Source organism: Uloborus diversus, unplaced genomic scaffold, assembly GCF_026930045.1.
Source record: "Uloborus diversus isolate 005 unplaced genomic scaffold, Udiv.v.3.1 scaffold_140, whole genome shotgun sequence".
Classification (NCBI taxonomy): Eukaryota; Metazoa; Arthropoda; class Arachnida; order Araneae; family Uloboridae; genus Uloborus; species Uloborus diversus.
In genome coordinates this window covers 108,736-131,800 of record NW_026558099.1, presented here as the reverse complement: position 1 = coordinate 131,800, position 23,065 = coordinate 108,736, and the positions used below count along the sequence as shown (strand labels likewise).

The window sequence follows — 23,065 nt, the reverse complement described above, 5'->3', positions numbered from 1 at the left end:
GTTTACTTTTATATAGTTCATTATACATGTATACATGTAATCGACATCAGATATCTATACATAAAACTCAAAAAGGCTAAAAAAAATCAAAAGGTCAAAGGAAAAAAAGTTAAAATTTCAAAACTTTACCTCAACCCATTACAAGTGAGTTTTAAAGAGCTATTAATTAATCTTTTTTTCCCTTCTTTTTCTTGGTCTGACTAAGTTATTTACTTATATTTCACCTTATATATATTTTTTTCGGCATATATGTTTTTTCTGAACTACTTGATTAAAAAAATCTGAAGATCAAGCAAAGGCGACATTAAACCTTTTATTTTTAACTGTTTGATATTTAGTCACATAATTAATAATGAAATTACAATGAAAAAAAAAGAGAAGAAAGATTGAGAAAAAGAATTTGGAAATACATGTGAAAAAAACAATATGAAAAATGTATTTTTTTTTTTTTTTAAGACAGGCTAAGAATGGAAAAAATGCCTGAATCTGAAAAACTTGTAATGACAAGCATATTCATTAACAGAGCATTTGAATTCCCAGATTTTTGCTATCTTTAGTGTCTCCAAAATCAAAATTAGAGATCAATTTTCTGTCCTAAAATCTTAAGAAACTCAAGTTTAAAAAACTGGTGAACAATATTAATTTTTACAGATGGCATTTGCTCAAATAAATTTGGATGCAACTGGATTGATATTTTCGAGTGGGCGTGGCCAAGAAGACAAACTTACAAGTCCTCTTTTTCTGAAAACACAAGATGAGAATGGTTGACAATAATGGTCAACACAAATTTTTTCAAGTCAAAGGAACAAAATCACATATTAAATTAAAACAATCGAGTTTTTCAAAAGCGGATGCAATTGAATTTTGAAATGCGCAAAAAATCGGGACTACGTCCAATAAAACTCGTAAAAACAAGCTCCAAATGCAAAAACTCGATGATAATCTGCAAAAACTGCCAAATATACTTAAGGAATTGCAACATTAAATGCAAAATGGCACATTTGGCGCAAGTTTGTCCGATTTCGGCGAAGGAAAATTCATTTGGCGGTCTTTTGGAGCAGTTAGGCGCAGGATCGGCAATTGGCGCAACTGGCACATCCCTGTAACAGTATGCAAAAAACTGTCTTACGGTTGCATTTGGTCTCCAATAGCCAAATTCAATTAATTTAAGTCAGTGTCAAACTGGCACAACAAAGTAAACAATAAGCGAACGTTTTTTACATGAAATAATAATAAGCTCTGTATCACTGAAGATGCATCGATACAAATGTCCTTTTAAATTGATTTTCAGCTAACTACAATTTAATTTGATCAATCGAAGTGGTTGCAGACCATTCCCAAACGATCTAGATGATCCATCGATTGTCTGGCGTTCCATCTGTCCAAACATGTAGAAAGAATCGGATTCCAATAAAATTTCATCACAATTTTTCTTTCAATAGAAGTGGCAACACACTAATTGTGTTTCTCGTTCTGTAAACAATATTGGCGTTCCATAGGACGTCGATCAAAGCGATAGATGCAAAAGAACGAATAGGTGTAACAAAAGAAACGCAGCGAAGTAATATTGACTTGGAGAAAATCTATACAAAAGAAAAATATGAACACAATTCCACAAATAAAAACTACATTGGAGGACGATCTTATGAAATGTATTTTAAAAAACCAATAAAATTGAAAAGTGTGAAGGGAAAACTTATCAGCAGACAAAAGGCACCACTTACTTTCAAGACATATTACAAAGAACATCAAATTTATATATACATATATTGTTGACGTAAGCATCAGCCTAGAGCAATTAATAAGTGAAGATTATACATTTAATAACAAATACCCTCTGTACACACCGCATCAACTCAATGTCCTCCATATGCTTCCCCTTTGTTCATTACATTTTTTTTTTCGTTTTTGCTAGTTTGTTTAGTTTAGAAGTCATTAAACGTTTTTTTTTTTTTTACTCCTTAAATTTTCTCTTTAACCACTATATTTTTCGTTATCCATAGTTATTCATTTATGTTCATAGGACTTAACATCTTAGTGGCTAAAATTTTTCTCTTGAACATCTGTAGTTTTTCCTTTAATTTTGAAGGTTTCCCTTTAGTCATCAGATCCCTTTAGTCATCAGTGGTTGGAAAAACTACATTTTTTTTATAGCGAACTACAACTACTTTGTTACAAATGTAGTTAACTACAACTACTTTTTCTTAAATGTAGCAACTACCAACTACTTTTGAAATGTAGTCGCTACTTCGCTACTTTTCAAAAAATAAATAAAAGCATACACACTGGGGTGTCCCACAAAAAATGAAAGTCGATGCTTCAAGTCGCATACCCTCTTATATTTTTTTCCTCTTATGTCAAAACAATTGCGAAAAAAAAGTTTCATGTGATTTGAACAACGGCAATTCGTTGAAACTTACGTCTGAAAGTGTAAACTAGCACTTGTATTGCTTGGCCAAATCGAAAAAAAAAACTTTTTAGAAACCCGAAATTTCTGTTGGTAAAACGTTGCCCCAATACCCCACATAACCATTTATTCAAATAAAAAATTTAAATATCCTACATTTGGCCTAAAATTTATAATTTTCTTCAAATTTTTTTTCCTGAACAATTACATATAAATTTAAACAAAATATCAAGTCCAAAAATTATTAGCGAACGCATTTTTAGATCAACATTTGCAAATGAATAATAAAAAATAGTATATTTTAAAAAAAATAACTTAACCTTGAAAAAAAAAACATATCTTTGAGTATGTGGAAGACTTAAATATCGCAGGAGAGCAAAAAAATCTATTTAAGGCTAATTACCTACTCTACTATTTATATTTTTCAGCTTGATAATTTCGTAAAATTTACCTTACATTTTTAAAAATATAAATCTAAAAAAAAAATTAATGTTTTGAAGATGATTATAAATTCTAGGCCAAGTGTGGGATACCTAAATGTTTTTTTAATTCGAATAAATGTTATTGTGGTACATGTGGGGGATATGGGCAACGTTTTATCAACCGAAATTTAGAGTTTCTAAAAAAAGAAAAAAAATTATTATTATTATTATTTGGCCTAGCGTTACAAGTGGTGGTTCACACTTTCAGACGGAGGTTGGCACAGGTTGCCGTTGTTCAAATTATATGTAACTTTTTTTACAATTTGTTTTGACGTAAAACAAAAAATATAAAATTGGGTGCGACTTGAAAAAACTTTCGACTTTTTGGGACACCCTAATGCACACACATACCGTAGGAGGATTGAACGAAAAAAGTTTGAGATTGATAAATTAGCTCATCTGAACATGGAATATTACTGAGAATTATCTGTTTCTTTTTTCTTCCCCAAAAATGTCCGTTGTCATACTAACACTCAATGCTCGTATTTATTGTAAAAAAGCAGACGAGGGCAATTCAATATTATCCTCTGTAACATTTACAGTTGCTTCTTTATTTGGTGAATACAGTCGAGTCCCGACTTACGCGAGGGATGCGTTCCAAGACTCCTCGCGTAAGTTGAAATTTTGCGTTGTAGAAAAATATATGCATACAAATTTTTTAAAGCATACCAAATACTTTTAGGCACTTATAAACACCTCTCAAACTGCTCTAAAGCGTTCCTTAACCATTACAGTTTCTTCCAAAAAGAAGATGCACTAAATGAATGACCAATGGGAATAAAAGGTATAAAATAAAACAACACGGTACGCACTACATGCAGTAAAATTAAAATGATGCACAAAATAGTACTGTACAGTAGATACAGTAGCAATATTTACGAGTCACAAAATGAGGATACTAGTGATGATTTATGCTCCAAGATCAAATCGTTATTCTTATCAAATACATTTTTAAATATGCTTCACTTTTTATTTAAAACGTTACAATTTGTGGCTACATCTCTCCTATACCTGATCTTTTTATTAATCCCCAATGCAAGAGCCCGCGTAGCTTCCATTTTCATAATTTTTACTTTGCTAGACTGCTGTGAAAGCTTCAATATTGAAACTAAGTTCTAAACTTTTACGGACATCTTTTTGTTTTGACTTTTAATTGTACATATGGAAGATTCACTCATACTTATTGTCGCGCTACCTTCGACGTTTTGTAATTGTTCAAGCATATCGAGAATCTTAGCCTTTTTAAATTTTTTTATCAGAAACTTTCTTTTTCTTCACATTTTCAAACTTTAGATGAAGGTGACACTAAGGTGCCATTATGGTTATTTGATGCACTAGACTAGTTTGGCGTGGGAACTTTGGCTGTCAGTGATGCTCAAAGTTACGTAATAACATTCACGAAATAAATATTTAATAGTCAACGACGAAGCTTATACTTCCTTCTAAAAAAATTCATGTTGTGGGCGAAAAATTTGCGTTAGCTCTAAAATTCGTTACTGGTGAAAAAATCGCGTTACAGCCATTTCGCGTAAGTTGGATCGCGTTGTAGCGGGATTCGACTGTAATGTAAAAGCACTTATTTTCGCTTGACTTTAATTTTCGCGTGCTCGTCGTAATCACGAAAATTTAAGTCTCGCGAAGTATTTGTTTTTCAACCTTCCGACCCTTTTTGTAAAATTCGCGAAATTTTCAACTCGCAAAATCACCGATACCTTCATTTTCGCGAACATAAGTGCTTTTATGGTATTAGAACAATAATATCTTTGAAATCTAAAACGTTCATTCCCGGGACATTCTACATTCTCGGCAGCCAGAAAAAACAAAGGAGTCACTACATTGGCGGTTTCGCTAATTCATATGCTTTTCTTTTCAAGTCTAGCTCTATACAATACACATATTAGCGAATTATGAAAATTACGATGGCAAACAAACTAATGGCGTCAAACAGATAGAACGTATGGCGTCAAAATGATATGACTGAGGTCAACTCGCATTTTGATGAGTCTTATTTCTGATTGCATCCGGTGATGTACTAGTGCAAAATTTGCGCCAGTCAAATTCGTTACCTTGATTTTTAAAGTTTATTTAAAAGTAATTTCCATAAATCGCTACAAATTAGTATTTTTCTGTATCGAACTACTTGCTAAACTACTTTATGTAAAAAGTAGTGCGCTACACTGCAAACGACTAAAAAATGTAGCTACTACCAACCACTCATCAGACTTTCTCCCTTATTCTTCCCGATCAGTTTTAAATTTATTTATAAAAAAAGTTTCCATAATCATTAAGATTCTTAAGCAGCTGATAGAAGTTTTTTTTTTCTTTTTTACACAAACCAACTGTAATTTTACTATAAAAATGACATTCTACAACACTGATAAGTATTTTCCCTTCAAACCATACAGAAGTTACAAAATGTAAACTAATAACGTTAGAAACAACACTTAAAATTTAAAATTACAATTGAGATTCTTGTAAAAAGGCTAAAATTCTAAACTCAATTGCGAGAGAAACTGAAATACACAACAGAGGATTCTATTACGAAAAACTTAAAGATTCCATGTTCAAACCCACGCCTAAATAAATATTAATCTCAACTAGTTGATTCTCAAATGTGTAGGCGTGCGTAGGTGATGTGCGAAGGAATATATAATAAGAAACAAACACCTACGAGCATTTGCCGACGAAGAAAATAATTTAACACATAACTATGATTTGCATATTTAAAACAAAATGATTTGCATTTTTTGTCTGTATGATTTAGGCTGTCTAAAGAAATAATATAACCCTAAAATGTCTTTGCACAATTACAACAAATCGCTAAAGTTGGACATGATTAGTTTTCACATGAAAGCAAAGGATTATGTAAAAGTAGCTAAAATAATCACGTTTTCACACATAGAAAACAGAACTGTATGCTTTGGGGGGGGGGGGAATATTGGATCTGAAAAATCAAGGAACCAAGCCAAACATAATGTTAAGTCAGATACGGTCCTTTTCAGCTATTACACGGTTAATTGATAAATGCATTTGAAAAACTATTTTCCCCAAAAGTTCAACTGCGTACTAAGAGGATACTAATAATTAACTTTTTCATTACGCTAAAATGAAGTAAAAAAAAATTCTCACGTGCAGTCCAAAATACCTTTCATGTAATCACATCACTAATATTTTCCAGAAATATCTCAAAAACTACTCAAGCATCCCTCCAGACACAGTGAAAAATCTTGAAGAAAGAAGCATTTGGCGATTCCCAACTACGCTTTCAACATTTTTTTTCTGCTCGCTGCTCAGGTGAATGGAAATTCCATAGCGAAATGCGACATGGAGGAAAATAATTCGTTTGGTAAGAATCTTGAAGGGGAGGGAGTACGGAATGCTTCTTCAATCTTCGCGACAGCGTGAGGAATCTAATCCCCTTCTTGCTCTGGGTGTTCGACTTGAATTCAATTTCAAAAACTCCCTCTTGCTACCTGCTTTTATACTTTAGCTATGCAGGCCATCTTCTGGTGATGTTGCCTAGCGATCAATGGATGAAAGTCGTCATCGATTAACTTCTGAAAGGATTCAAGACTTAATTTAAAGCAGATTCCTGCGGATTTTTCTTTCTGTTTCAGTCTTACTTCTTTACGTGATAGAGATGTACGCTTCTTCTGGAAAAAAAAAGTATTTTTTTCTTTGCCTGTTTTTTCCCTCGTAATTATAAGATTCACTGATGCTGAACATACATTCGAGTCCCGACTTACGTGAGGGATGCGTTCCAAGACCCCTCGCGTAAGTTGAAATTTCGTGTTGTGGAAAAGGGTATGTGTAGAAACTTTAATAAACGTACCCAATTATTTTAGACACTTGAAAACACCCCCTCTCAACTGTTAAAAATCATTTCTTTTAACTATACATTACTGTTTCTTACATAAAGAACTGAATGGTTACTTATATTTATTTAAAAAAAACCTTTATTCAACATTAATGCTGCTACAATGCACAAAATCAATGGTCAAAGGGGGAAAAAAAGACATAAAATAAACCAGTATACGGTATGTACAGTATAAAGTAAGAAAAACAAATGCACTGCAGTTGTACTGTACAGTAGATCCAGTAGTGATATTTGTAACTGAAAAAAAGTGAAGATGATAATGATTTAAGTTGCATGATCAAACCGTTTTCTAATATATATTTAAACAGTTGCTTCACTAATTCTTTTATAACGTTTCCATCTATAGCAACACCCCTCTTCCTGGTTTCCTTAATTCACAATACAAGAGCAGCTTCCATTTTCATAAATTTTTGCATTTTACTAAGATATTACTGGGTAAACTTTTACGGGTTTCCTTTTCATGACTTTTAATTGTATGTATGGAATATAGAAGATTCACTCATACCTAATTGTCGTGCTATCTTCGACACATTTTTTAGTTAAGATTCAGCTTTTCAAGAAGCTTTAGCGTCGGGAAGCTTTAGCTTTCCTTTATTTGTCAAAAACTTTCTATTTTTCTTTCCATCTTCAAAAACTTTAAATGAAACAGGGCTCTTAGTTGTCATTACATTTCATCAACTTTCTCATTTAGAATGAAAAAAAATAAAGAGAAATAAGGAGTAGTTATTTGTATAAGCGATGTTCAAACTAGCACGGTGTGGGAACTTTCCGCTCTCAAGGATGCGAAAATGATGAAGGTCTATTCACGAAAAAAAAAAAAAAAAAAAAAATATATATATATAGTAGCCAATTACAAAGTCAATACTTATACATCACGATTCCCCGCCGAAAATTTTCGCGTTGCGGGTGAGGAATTCGCGTTAAGCCTAAAACTCTTTACTGGTGAAAAAATCGCGTTATAGCCATTTCGCGTAAGTCGGATCGCGTTGTAGCGGGAGTCGACTGTATTTCAGTGCCGTCCTGTTTATAGAAACAATAGCAGTTAAACTGTGCCCTGGATTTCATACATCTTTAATGGTGCGATCGGTAATTTTTTGTTTTTACTTTTTTTTAAAGACTTTAGTGGCCAGAGTCGTCTCTACACCCGTCCCAAGCCCGGGTAAATGGGGAGGGTTTTGCGATGGTGTAGCATCCACGCATGTAAAACGACCACTCTTTACTTACGTGTGAGCAGATCTGTATCTGTTCTGTTCAGTGGCTAATTGAGTGGGACAGTGAGTCAAGTCTATACCTGGCTCCACGGTGCCAAAAGTCGTAAGTGGTATGAATTTCGTTCTCGTAGGGAGAGGAGACTCCCGCCGAAAGGTTCGTCCTTGAGAAGCCCATTGATGGGTGACCTTTTCTTCACCTCACCCCACTTCTTAGCATATAGCCTTAGGCCGATTGCTTACGCTATTGGATTGTTCTTGCCAGATATAAAATGCCCCCCTCCCACACACAATGATCTCTATAAAACTGCCAAGACATGATGTCTCATCGCCTCTATTCCAATTTAACTGAACTGTGGCATGTGAGTATTATTGCACCAGCGACATTAATGCATTGAGCTGTTTCTATTTTGCCACGCGTCGTTAAGACAAAGCTCGTGTACTATAATTGGATTAATACGACCTCGAAATTAAAAGTTATGTCAAGAAGTGACGCGTGTTCAACAATTAGGCTTCAAAAAAAAAAAAATTTTACTTCTTTTTACTGTTATTTTGAATACAGGTAAAAACAATTCGGGAAAAGAAAAAAAAAATTTCATATTTAACAGAAAGGAATTCTTCTAAAAGATAAAACAGCAGATAAGAATCGTCTTAAAACAAATCAATTTTCAATCAAAAAAAAAAAAGAAAAAACATGCATTCAATAAAAGGTTTAGTAAAAGCCAAATTGTAATTCTTCAATGAAAATGTGCATGCAATTGAAACTATGTATCTGTACAAAAAAATTTTAAAAACCTTCACAGAATTAAGACCTATTCAATTTAGAAAAAAAAATAGTAAATAAGAACTTGGATCTTACGGTATCTTACACGGAATAAAAACTCGAATTTTGAACAATATCGAATCCATCCCCGTGATTTCAAATTTTTTCAGGAGGGTGAGGGGGGGGGGGGGCAAAGGGTATGTACTTAATGTAAATGTTAAGAGGAAAAGTTCAAACAACGCCCACTTAAATGTTCATAAACTGACTTCCAAAAGCCGTGGGGAGGGTAATTGATCACCCTTGCCCCTCCCCCAAATGACAGGCCTGTACACTGCCGTGGGCAGGTAAAGGGCAGTAACAGCTTTTTTTTCTTTTTTGTCATCTATTGTACAATAGGGTGGAACGAAAAAAACAAAGTTTTTACTTTCGAATCGTAATAGTGCAGAAAAGTTGCGATTGGTGAAGACTTACAAAACAAAACAAAAATTTTTAAAATCGGATAATATCTTCCGATCCCGCAACGAGCCTAAAAATTTGAAAAAAATGGAAAATTTCATGTTTTTAGCGATTTTTTAAAAATTTTGCTCCAACGTTTCTTTTTAATACTCTAAGACGGAAAAGTTACGATTGGTGAAGCCTTCAAAAATGTAAAAAAAAAAAAAAAAACATGTTGAAATCGAATAATACCTTCTGATCCAGGAACAAGAATGAAAAGTAAAAAAAAGGGAGAATTTCATCTTTTCTTTGTGATTAAAAATAAAATTGTTCTTGCTGTTTTTCCCTCCGGTGTTACAGGGAAAAGCCTTTTAAAAAACCCTATAATAAACATAAACATTAAATTATTTCTTGACTTTTAAGGTATCTTCTAAACATGCAAAACTACCATTCTTTACAATAATGAAATATTTTCAAATAATAGAAAGTTATAAAATATTTACCAAATTTACAATCCAGTATACAAGTCTTATTGTTTTAAGTGTTTCTTGTGGAAGCTAATTTATAATCAGATTTTTTGAAAAAATCGGGCATAATTGATCTGGATTTCAATGTTGCTTTTATGTAGCCATCTCTTGATTTAAATCCACACACTTTGAGTGAAGCCTCCGTCACTAACTTCACACATCTTTTGACAGCTTGCGTATGGCAGGGGAATAGTTTTATATCCCAGTCGGGTATAGTGCCTGTTACAATAAATTTTTCAATGTCTTTGTTATGACCGTTTCGAAGAAAAGGTGGAGAAGATAGCTTTGTCGTGTTCCAATTAATAATCTCTGTGTAATCTTCTGCTTCGAAATTTAGAGATGGAATGACAAAGTTTCTAATGCTTTTGCCTTTAGAAAGAAACTCTCTGGCTTTTAACACACTTTTAAACGCTAGTTCTCTTATGTGCCTCCTTTCATCAAACACCATTGCCATTAATTAGATTGTCAGGTAAGTATCGACAGGTTTGAATTGTTCTGTAAACATGAATGGCACCGTCTGTGAAATTTTTGCGGTTCTTTATTTCAAACCAGACCGACATGTAACATCGCAAAATAAAAAGTCACTATGTGTTTTAACTCACCTGATAGGATCGATACGCTTACGTACAGTCTAAGAACTCTATTTGGACAAGTGAGCCATCTGGAATGTGAGAGTGGGCCGGGGTCAAGATTTGACAAATCATTTGGTCCAAAGTTCCAATTTTTCCTATGCCATGTTTCCTCTGAAGATAGAGAAATCTTTGTTCAGATCAGTATCTTTTCAGATTTTTCACACGTACATTTCATGTAAATTGGACATTCACAAATGTCTAGGGTCTTTTTACAAGTGCAAATAACATTCTTTACGCACTTACAGGCAGAGACGTCAAAGAGTTTCCTTCTTCACTTTTAAATTTATCAATCCTTTCTTTAAACTTTAGTTTATCCTTGTCTCGGTTGTAAGATCTCATGAAATTGAGATATTTTTTGTAGAAGATATCAATGAGCTGAGCAAATCTTTTCAGGGAAACTGTAGGAATCGAGGCCTTATCAAAGATACATTTAACTTTTTGTCCTTAACAATGGAAAAACTCATTTTCGTGTTATTGACTTTTCTAGGTAACTCAAATCTCTCTTGAAAGCAACTTTGAAGTAAATTTTCATAAGTAAGGAGCTTATTTGTTGGCAAATCTCTCGGGTGGCCAAATATAGGGCACTCAAGGGACTTTCTCGTAATTCTTTTCTGCAAAGATGGATTCATGTTTGAAACACGTTAAACAGAGCAAATAGACATCACACGCACATTAGAAACATTGAGAAATACTGATGCCAGCACGACTGCTTTATTCATTTAAGTAAGATACCTATACACAAACCAACGAAAAAGCTCATAAATTCAAGATCGTGAGGCGCTAATGGGGCGTATTAGATGCATACACTGTACTGAGCGGCATAAGCAAATATGAGTCACGCGGGATTAAAGGGCCATGTGGACAATTTCAAGACAGGCTAGTACTAAAATATCACATATATTTTATAAACAAACGTTCTTTCATTAGTATTTCATATTGAACTTATGAGGATCGTTAAACTAAAAGAAAAAAAAAGCTGAAAAAGGGCTTAAAGTTTACATTTTTTTAAATACGAGGTGCGGCTAGAAAAAAACCGAACTAGCACAGGTGAAACAATAAAACGAATGCAATAAGACTGAAAGTCGCCTGGCCTGTTATGTGACTCTTGCTCCGCCTACTGCTCGAGTTTCATCTGCCTCCTGCACTCAGTCTGCCCGTGGCGTCTGTTCTAAGTAGTTGACGTTTTGGCTGTGCGTCGGAAAAATGTTGAGTGTACAGAAAGAACAGCGTGTTAACATCAAATTTCTTTTCAAACTTGGAAAATCTGCAAGTGAAACGTTTGTAATGTTGCAACAAGTTTACGACGATGATTGTTTATCGCGAACACAAGTGTTTGAGTGGTTTAAACGATTTAAAGATGGCCGCGAAGACACAAGTGATGACGCTCGCACTGGCAGACCATTGTCAGCAAAAACTGATGCAAACATTGAAAAAAATCGGTAAACTTGTTCGAGAAGATCGCCGTTTAACAATCAGAGCAATGTCTGAGTTGACAGGAATTGACAAGGAAAGTGTTAGGCAGAATCTTCATGAAAGTTTCAACATGAACAAAGTGTGTGCAAAAATGGTTCCAAAGTGTCTCACAATTGAACAGAAGGAACGCCGAAGAATGATTTGTTCTGACATCCTAGGACCCCTGTGATTTTTTTCTTTTCCCTAAAGTCAAGTCAGCTTTGAAAGGAACTAGATTTGAGAGTGATGAAGCAGTAAAAGAAAAAGCGACGGAAGTAATGTATGAACTTACCGAAAATGATCTGCAGCATTGCTATGAACAGTGGAAAATTCGTATGGAGCGGTGTATAGACCGAGGAGGAGAGTACATTGAAGGAGATAACATCAAATTGTAAATAATGGAAAATAAAAAAATTTTATAGCATCAGTTCGGTTTTTTTCTAGCCACACCTCGTATGTAGGTTCGTTGCGCGATCGGAAGATATTGTTTTATTTCAAAAAGATTTGTTTTTTTTTGCTTTGAAGTCTTCACTAAACGTAACTTCTCCGTTCTGTAGCCTGAAAAAGTACATTGAACCAAAAATGTTAAAAATTCGGAAAAAAACCTGAAATTCTCAACTTCTTCGATTTTTTAGGCTTGTTTCTGGATCAGAAGGTATTATTAGATTTCAATTTGTTTTTTTATTTCTGAAGGCTTTACCAATCATAACATTTCCGTCTCAGAGCCTTAAAAAGAAACATTAAAACAAAATTTTTGAAAAATCACTAAGAAAACACGAAATTTTCCATTTTTTCAAATATTCAGGCTCGTTGCGGGATCGGAAGATATTATCCGATTTTAAAAATTTTTGTTTTGTTTTGTAAGTCTTCACCTATCGCAACTTTTCCGCACTATTACGATTCGAAAGTAAAAACTTTGTTTTTTTCGTTCCACCCTATTGTACAAGCTTGCTGTTTGGTTTCCGCTGAAAAAAGGCACGAAAAAAACGTCTAATTCCAAAATTCCCTTTTGTTAGTATTGTGAATCCAATGCACATTTCTTCAAACATCTCGAAAATTCATTTCTGAATATCGCTCATTTGGAAGAAGAGTGTCACAATACGAAGAAATGAAATTTTACAGGAGAAGCGTTTGAAGTTGAACTCTTCAGAAAATTTACATTAAGAAAAGTAAGTTTGCTGTGCTCTCCAGTGTTTAATAATCGAACAAAGAATGTCATTATTTTCCAAAGAAGATAACGGCCTTTGAAGGCCTTTAAGCAAAAAAATAAATAAAGAAATAAATAAAAATTTCGTATTATGGCACTCTTTTTGCAAACGAGCGATATGCTACCGTTTACCTGCCAACGGCAGTACACATCATTGTATTCCATTTTTGAAACATACTCCTACCTGAACGTCCGCATTATAGAAAGAAAAAAAACACTTTGATGTTAAAATCCCACATAACTTTTATTATCCCCCCCTACCTTCTCTTGGCGATTCTTAGTTTCGTAATCTGTCTTGAATACCGTCGACATTCAGCAATTTTCACAAAAAGTTGACAGTCCTCTGCGCACATATAATCCAAAAGATAAGGTTACAATCGAAACAAGAATCTTTACCTCTGGCTTCTAATTCCTTGTTGTAGTCCCCTTTCTGCCTGAAGTGTGCTACGGCAGCCAGCAACTTTTTCAGCTGCACATTCCTCTGCTCTTGTTCATTCAAGAACTTCTGCAAAAAGGAAAGAAAAGAAAATCCTTAGTTTCGGACAGAAGCGGCTTTGTAAGCTCTCTATCGATGGGGACACAAAATATCAAAACAAAAGCCTACTCTTTCACAAATAGAATACTTGTTTTCTGTAGTTCTATTCAAGCCATCTTGAGCCAAACAGAACGGAAATAACAAAAGATAAAGATTAAAGGTTTTCCCAAAGATAAAGTATAATATAAGTTGATGGATTGAAATCTATATTGGCTTTCCTCTACAGTATATTTATTTTCAAAACTTAAGGTAAAGATGAAAAGGCAATCTATATTAAAATGACATTAAGATTGGTCTATCAAGAACTTTCTCCTTTCCTCCAAATACAAAAAAAGAGGGGGGGGGGACGTACTGCCAGCGATTTTTAACGATTGCCGTAGTTTCCTTGCGTTCATTTTCGTAAAACAGTTCGTTCACCCCCAGGAAATGATTAATATTACACCAGATGTAAAGAAGCACAGAAGGGAGGGTAACGTATTAAGACACGTACTTAGAATTAAATTTACAAACATTGTCACGCCCCAAAGAACAAGATTCTTCAGTGGGTCGAAATCAAGAAAATAGAAAAACAGAATGCGAATAAAGATTCGCTACATACGTATCCCCCTCCCCCCCCCCCCCATAAAATGTTATGCATCAACTTTGAAAGTTGAAAAAAACACATTACGCACATGCAACATACCGACAGTCCGGTTATCCCATCCAGAGACTGCAGTTTCGTCCTTGTTTGAACTTATCAGTCTGGAATAGGGAATAACCGAGCTGGAGGAATCTGCCACATAATTGAAGACGAGCCAACAAACTGGTAGATAAAGTAAATTTATCTCACCAGCGAGAGTCCGCAGGCATGGTAAGGTTCAACTCAAAAATTGAAGGCAATAGAACTGCATCATGTCTACGAACTCTCACTGGTGAGATAAATTTACTTTATCTACCAGTTAGTTGGCAATCTCGGCTTGATTGAGAGTTGAACCGTACCATCCTGTGGACTCTCGCTAGTGAGGGATAAACTAACTTTATATACCAGTTTGTTGGCACTCTCGTCATCAATGAGATGGACTTACTAAACATTTTTTACCGTTCTTCTTTCAAACTCTGAGGTTTATGCGCGATCTAAAGACATTATAATTTTTTTTTTTAACTACAGTAGAAATCTTAATTATCCGAATCAATTGGGACCGGACGTCGTTCGGATAAACAAAACTTCGAGTAGTTGGCATTTCTCTAAAAAAAGGTCTAGCTCATTTAAGCACTGCCTGTATGTATAAAATGGGAGGAAAAAAAAATATTTAAAGGAATATAGTTTTAATTAATTGAATGAAAGGCAACATTTTTACGTGTTAAATGTACTTACAAGTGCTGTACATTAGAAGTAACTGATAGTACAGCCCTATGAGACGGTGACTCAAAGGACTACAGGACGAGCAGACTGAGTTATTATTCTATGAATCGCAGAACGTTTTCGTCTTCAGTTATTTTCTCTGAAATTGTGAAAGCGATTCGGATAGTAAGAGTTGGGACAATTTGGAAGTTCTACTACATTCCAATATTTAGGAAGCCAAGAAGCAACTTTCATTCTCTCCCCCCCCCCCTCCACCAGAAGTGGCTTACCGAAAATATTCATTTTTCGGCCATACTCTACTGTTAAACGATAATAAACCAATTAGGAATCCTATACTCATTTCTAACACCAAAATTGTAGTCAGGACTTGACTGCTGACAAAACAGAATGCAGAAGCCCTATTACTTCAAAATGTTAGTTCATAGGTCAATAGTGTGAAATTCCGCTTTTATCCTTAAAATTCACAGAAAAGAGGTCAGTTTTACGTTACGTACAGAGTTTATCTCAGCTCTCATGAAAAATTGAGCCCTGCTGATTATAATAATTAATTACTTTTATTGTTTCTTTTTTTATTTGCAATACTGATGGCCACTTTTGATTTTAATTTCTAGATCAATAACTAATCGTCTCTTATGACTCGCACTCAATAGACAGATCTTAGTGTGGTCAAACTTCTGCGTCGCAGACGTCGCTTTAAGAAAAAATGTAAATAATGCTGAACGAAATGCCCGAATTTTTCATAAGCAATGCGAAAATTCACCATAAAACCTCTCATATTCTTCCTGAATGGCAGACACAGGTGCAAGAATTAAGTTAGAACCCAAATCCTTTATTACACCGAAGTACAGTAATGAAAATTTTAGGACATATAGGGAAAAGATTTAAGTATTGTGATATTTTTTGGTCGTTTTTTACTTTCTTTTACAAAAAGGTGGGGCACAGTGAGACGTGGGATACATTCACACCAAGCTTTTTTATGGATTTTATAAGTATAAGTGGTTAATGATGCTAGGTACCCATGAATCTGCAACTATTCGCCGGGTGGATTCTAGTACAGTCTGAGTAAAAACTTTAAGTCCAGTACATATTTTAGAGAAATTGGACACACCTTAATCTTAGGATCAAAAAGTCATATGAGTGATAAATATTAACCTTAAATACAAGTAAAAAAGGCCAAACAATTTAATTGTAAGTGTTTCATTATCAGAAAATATTACTAATCAATATTTGAACCTGAGTAAAATCTTTAAGGCCAACATAAAAAAAGCATATGAGGACAAAAATTCAAACATTTATAAGCTTGTGTGGCAGCAATTCCTTCAAATTACTTCAAATATTCTTGTTTTCATGAATGAAACTAGTTTTTGACAAAATTCGGGATGTATTTTTACCATTCATCTTTGATGGTAGATTTCAGCTCTACTGATGAAGTAAAATGTCTCTCCTTTGCATAAACTCTTCTTGCTAAGTCACCCAATAAGTTCTCTATCGGGTTAAGATCTGGAGACTTAGTTGGCCATTTCAAAGATTCAACATTGTTTACTTGGAGCCTATTTTTTGCACTGTTAATCGATGGATAGATGCATTGTTTTGCTGATATTTTCAATTTTCTCCAGCAATAAATTCAGCATTTGGTAAAAGATGACTTGGGGGGACATTTTGATATGCTTGTGAGTTCATTTTACCTGAAACAAACGCAACTGAGCACACACCATTGTAAACAAAGCACTCTCAAGTTCTGACAGAGCCTCCATCTAATTGGCGCTTGTAGAATCTTTTTTTTTTTTTCATTTCGTAAATCATGCCAATAGTACTTCCGTCCGTTTGGTCCATCCATACTCCACTTATTTTCGTTAGAAAAAATTATTTGTATTCATTGGTTATCCCAGGTCATGATTTCCAAGCTAAAGTTGAAACGCTCTATATTGTACATTTCCAATAAATGAGGTTTAAGCAGTTTTACAGCATTAATAAAATTTCCAAACCTTGTAATTGTGATATATATGTAGTTTTTGACAAACATTTAAACCTATCGTCCGAATAAGTTTCCTGGTTGAGTACTTTTCAGGTAATGTAATAATTCCCAAACTCTTCTTCTATGACGCGAGGATAAAGCTTGAAGTTTACCCGGGTTTTCTTTTTACCTTAATTGTGTTTAAATCAAACAAAAATGTTGACTTCAATCTTCGGTCTTCCTATTTTTTTCGCAATATTACGCCTACTTATCCTTGTTGTAGAAAAAGCTTCAATATGCTCTCTTTCTTGAACAGTTAAACTTTTTACCTTACAATATCGTCACAAGTAGGACAAAAACTTTGAAGAAATTAATTACAAAACTGCAAGTTGAAAAGTTTCCACAATCTTGTTAACTGAGGTGACATTTATTACGGTATAAGTACTTGCAGTTTTTTAAAAATACTAGTGGCCTTAAAGTTTTTACTCAAGCTGAAATGCTAACTTTGAATAAACCACTGCTTTTCTGGTTATTGCATGCTTAACAAATCCTGTCCGTTGCGTCATTTCTTACCAATGAACATTAATGATTAATAATACAATAATATTAAAATCCCTTTAATTTTATTTTCCTTTTTTTCAAAGAAAATTATACTGGCCTTAAAGTTTTTACTCAGACTGTATATGAAGTTGCTGCTTGTGTTTGCAATCAAATCATCATTATTTTTACTTCATTTTACAAAAAAGGAAGTATTGTATTCGCGAAAAAAATTTTCGCTCAAAAATCGGCCTTAATTTCTATTTTGCTCACCTTCGAATGAATGTTAAGTTTTTTTTTTTTTTTTTTGCGACTCGACCACACAAGGATATATGCCTAGGAATGTACAGACACCCGAAATATCCATTTTGACGATCTACGAGTTAATTACAACGAGTTTTCTCGTGACGTCTGTATGTATGTGCGTATGTATCTTGCATAACTCAAAAACGGTATGTCCTATAAAGTTTAAATTTGGTACGTGGACTCCTAGTGGAGTCTAGTTGTGCATCTTCCCTTTTGGTTGCATTCGGATGTTCCTAAGGGGGTCTTTTGCCCCTTTTTGGAGGGAAATCATTTTTAATTTCGATGTAAACTCAAGTAGTGTTATAATTTGGCGGGCACTTGGCAATATATTGCCAGTATTTTGGTCGCCATGTTTTGTCGCCAACTTGGTGACAAATTGGCGATTTTCATTTTTTTTTTAAAATCTGGTTTCAATTTGCCCACTGTTGGTGATATTTAGAGGGTAAACTATTGAATCACATTAAAAATGCCAATAATGAGAAAATTACATTAAATTGGAGTAAAAGGAAATCATGCGATGCACACATCAGCTCGTTTTTCCAGAAACTCCGAATTCTTAGGAAAATTCGGACAACTCCGATCCCTTGGAATCAACACAGGAGCCTCTGGTACAGAGCTGAATGCTTTACCAACGAGCCATGAGTAGCGATATAACTTCAGTTTTGCGATTAACTACCGATAGATTAAAAACGAGATTTCGTAAAATCAAAATAAATCTTTATACTAAGATCTTACAAAACAGTAGCAATTCTGACGCAAAATCTTTTGGATAAAATAATTGACATTCACATTCTAGTTGCAACTACACTCGGAAAATAATCGTCTTGAAGTAACTTCAAAGATTCGCAAAATTTCTTCCTTCGTGCACAAAATTTCAGCTGCTTAAATTACAGAAGTCTTGCATCATCAAATTACAAGGAGAACGTGCTTGAAATTTTCATTAGATGGGTACTTATTTCAGAACCAAATCAGATCAAAGCAAATCAATCGGATCTACGAATGCAAAATCCATTTCTCATTATAGGAGCTGAATGAAGCCTGGAACATTTCTGCAAAATTCAAAGTAAAGGTTTGTGGTATTGCCTACGGGACGAATTGGGAACCGAGGCCACGAACTAAAATATCGATCAATCCTGTCTTGCCTGCGAGGCAAGAATAAGTTGGAATAACCGAATCTTGTTAATATCAGGTGAATAACACCACTATATGAATTTGAAGAGCAGTAAATGTAACTTCCATGTTCATTCTTTTTTGTTGCAGGGATCGTTTTTGCAGTAAATTAAGAAATAGATCTCTAAGTAAGAATCAAGAAGTTCCATATGATAATTGGAAACAGACGTTATATTGATCGCACTAAAATTATGCCTCTCTAAAAATTGTCAGCTCGGCATTTCTTCGTTAAGCTCATATGACGAGATTTTTTCATTTATAATTTTAATACCAAAAACCAAACTAATGAGGGGTAAGAGTTTGACAGAAAGTACAGCCTTCTACTTCTGTTGATATCAATAATTTGATTGATTATCAAACCATGCATTAACTAAATGATAATACACTAGATTAGTTACAACATGTTTTCCGACGTTCATCTTAAAACTTCTGGGACCAGAAGATATATATATTCTAGGTCAATCACGATCAACAATACCAGCCGAAAACTGTTTTCCAGCTCTTTCAACCTGTAGGTGAAGTAACTACTGTGTCACGACAGCTCGATGTAGACCTCTTTGTAGAGGCAGGGAGAAGAACATCCGCTACTACGGTATGAAAACGCCAGTTTTGCGTGTCCTCCTCAACGAACGTCAAAGAAAGACTATCTGTTTATGGGCCAAGAGCACATTTCCTGTACCAAACAACAGTTGGTTGCTTTACTCTTCACAGACGAGTCCAGACTCACATTAGACGCAGTTATAGGCATTTTTGGGATCTGGAGGGAACAGCGGACAAGATATCATCAATCCAACACTGTTGAAAGGCAGTTATAGAGGTGACTGAATCATGGTTTGGGCAGGAATGTAACTCGGAGGTCACATCGCATGTGCTCCATGAAAGAACTCTGACTGGCGTTAGATATCGGTACACCTTTGACCCATATATCCGACCACATACTGATGTTAATGGTAACGAGTTCATTCTGGCGGATGAAATGTACAATTGCGGTTGTTGAGGACAATTTTGAGGGTCACGATTTGAAGCGAGCAGAATGACCAACACAATCTACTGGTCTGAATCCGATTGAACATCTTTGGGACTATCTTGAGACACAGCTTGCTGATCTAAGTCCTTTTCCAGGGTCGCTACGTGAGATGGGAACGGCTTACTCCGTGCCTTGTTTTCACTTCCCATTTTGGCTCCGACAGTGAAATTGACAGTATGAAGTCTATGCCACCAATGCATTAAGTTAGAGGAGAATACATTCCTCGCTGAATCTATATTTGTTTTGTTTCTATATACTGTTTTCTCCATGAATGCAGTTTTTCGCCAAAATACTTTTTGCATTGAACCTTTGAAAATTCCTATCAGGCTTTCAATAAACAACTTAATGCACATTTCCGTAAAATTTGATACACACCAATTCATTTGCAAATTAGACGGAAACAAGTAACAATTTAAAAGTTTTTTAAAAAAAGGAAAAAAAAAACAATACTGAGTCGCAATGTAGAATTAAGAGAGAAAATTGAAAATCCTTTTATATATAAAAGCCTTATTACTATTAAAATCAATTACAAGTATTTTATTTGTTAACAAATAGAAACTGGCAACAGACAAAAATTTTAAATCATTGCTTTTAATTTCCTTGTCGGCCAACAATAAATTCGGTTAAAAATCACGTGAATAAAGGCTTAGCAGTATTTAAAACGCAGAAAAAATACTGTTTATTTTGGTACTAAATTTTAAAAATTTTCAATATGTTTTCACTGCGAAAATCGCAAAAAACTTTAAAGAGGTTTTTAATTAATATCTTCGTTAATTAAAGTCATCCGAAGACGTGACTAAGATAAGAATTCGCAACTGCAATAAACTATAGGGGGCGCTGTAGCCACTGTATAATGGCGGATGAAAAAGGTATAACTAACAATTTTATCAGAGGATAATGTTAAGTAGCCAAATATAAAGACGGGAAAATTACGAATCCATCGATACCTGGTTCGATGGTCAGTTTACTGGCGTTCGGGAGAAGTAACTCGGACATACATACATAGATAGATACATAGGTACATACGCTCAGTTTTTAATTATATAAGATAACCTCATTTCTTTGTGTGTCGCAGGGTTGATAAAAAAACCGTTTTTTTTTTTCAAAAAACCAAAAACCCGGTTTTTTTTGGTTTAAACCATTTTTTTTTTTTTTTGTTTAAACCGGGTTTTTTTGGTTTAAATTCTATTTGCGAGAAAAACAATTAATTTTCGGACGGTAATTAAGGTTCCATGTAATTAACAGTTATTCACTAGTCACATTATACCTAATTTCTTGATTAATTAAAGAGATTAGAACAAAATCTTGTAACTAAATTAAATAATTAAAATAGCTTTCTGCGATGGAAATATTGATTGAAATGTTTGACTTGATTAACATATTAGTATGCATAGACATTCTTTTTAAAACAATATGAGTAAGTAACTTTTGTAAACTGCATAGGTTAGCTAAGGCAAAGCAAATACCAAAATCCCAATTCCAATGAATAAAAGGGGGGAAAAAACTAAGAATTATCTGCACCCAATAGTCATAAAGCAGCATAGGTGTATAGCCAATCAAAATCTTTTGAGCACACAGAATCCAAAAAAAAAAAAAAAAAAACCACCAATGGAGAGTGTAGTTTATCTGTGAAGATTTATATATTTCTCAATCAATTTTTATACATACATTTGCATTTTGTTCTGGGAATTCAAAAACTTGTCTTTTAATCTTCCTACATTATAATATAAGGAACTATTATGTATCATAATATGAAGTATAAACATTTTTTTTAAATTTGATTCAAAAAATATTATTTTGTGTTCACCTGCAGAACAAATCTTAATTTTTAGGTGCAAACAATTAAGTTAGACTGTTGATTACCTTACAAGTCAAATTAAAATTCCAGGAAAGTGCATATAAATGGGCAAAAATGTCATACCCCTGCAACAGGAGTGAGCAATATAATGAATTGCATCTACAATAAAAGATTCAATCCTTAGTAAATCTTAACTAATCATGCAAATTAAGCATAATGATGGAAGTTGACTGAAATCTGCTTTATGGCACATATATGAAATAAAAAATATATTAATATTTTTTTTCGATTAAAGGTTGTAATACATTTTGAAGAAGCAACTTTGCAATTTTAGTATTTATCTCTGCAACTTAGCTAGGAACTTAGCATAAATGGAATTTTACATTTTTCAATATGTGTATGGAAATCAATGTAAACCTGTAAAATGGATTTTTTTTAGCTTTCTTTTTTAAACCATTTTTTTAAAAAAACCGCATGGTTTTTTTAAAAAAACCAATTAATTTAAACCATGGTTTAAACCAAACAAACCTGGTGTGTCGGGGGTTAAAAACAAGTTGCACCTTAACTTTTGGAGACCAGTGTATGTTAGTCTAAACCATTAATAAGGACCCTGCAACCGCTTGGCTGACATTTTGTAACGGTTGAAAAAGCTCACTTCTCACTTCGAGGGGTAAAATATTAAGTAATTTTAATGGTAAATAGTTTGGCTGTTGCTTTTTGCGAAAATGAATTTAAAATTACTCGTTCTGATAACTGATTACAGCAGTTGATGAGTTGCTTTAAATAAGTTACCTAAACAAGGACCATAGCTACATAGGAAGAAAATGATGAAAATTAATACAGTTAGTGCAGGGTAGTGGAGTTCAAAGAGTTATTTGGTAATGAACATGAAACAACACTGACACTGCAATATAAAAACAAAAGATTTTCTTTTCTTCTGTATTTCTTTAAGACCAATTTAATCTTGACATCCCTTAGACCTACATAACATTACTAATTAAGCCCATATGTGTAAATTGATGTCGATACAAGTAAAAGCAATTAGAGATTGATATCCAAGAAAATGTAACAATCTAGTTCTTATTGCAAGTAAAGGTGAGTGTCATATTCAAGATGATTCATTCTCTACGCCACTACTCTGCATATTTATAACTACGTAAATTTAAGAAACATCAATAATTTTCGAACTACCAAATTTTGAATCGGTCAGGCCAGTCATCTTAAACTAGTCCGCAGGGAGCAAGATGTCATACCCAATGTATATTATATCAACTACCCAAGCCCACATGTGAACAAAAACGTTGATTTCTCAAGGCCCTGGGAGGGGGGCAAGTGTCCTTTCCTGGCCCCCCTAAATGATGGGAATGAAGTCAGCATCAACCATATCGGGCACATAGTCCCCAGAA

At 34.1% G+C, this 23,065-nt stretch overlaps 1 protein-coding gene across 1 annotated transcript in view; it reads right to left on the bottom strand.

Annotated features, from left to right (window-relative positions):
• The window catches only part of LOC129232956 (dystrophin-like), a 105,925-nt gene extending 92,433 nt beyond the window's left edge, over positions 1-13,492 (bottom strand). The window contains exon 1 of the mRNA XM_054867045.1: positions 13,387-13,492. The gene's annotated coding sequence lies outside the window, so the exon portion shown is untranslated. The remainder of the gene's footprint in view (positions 1-13,386) is intronic.
• Between the last annotated feature and the right edge of the window lie 9,573 nt (positions 13,493-23,065).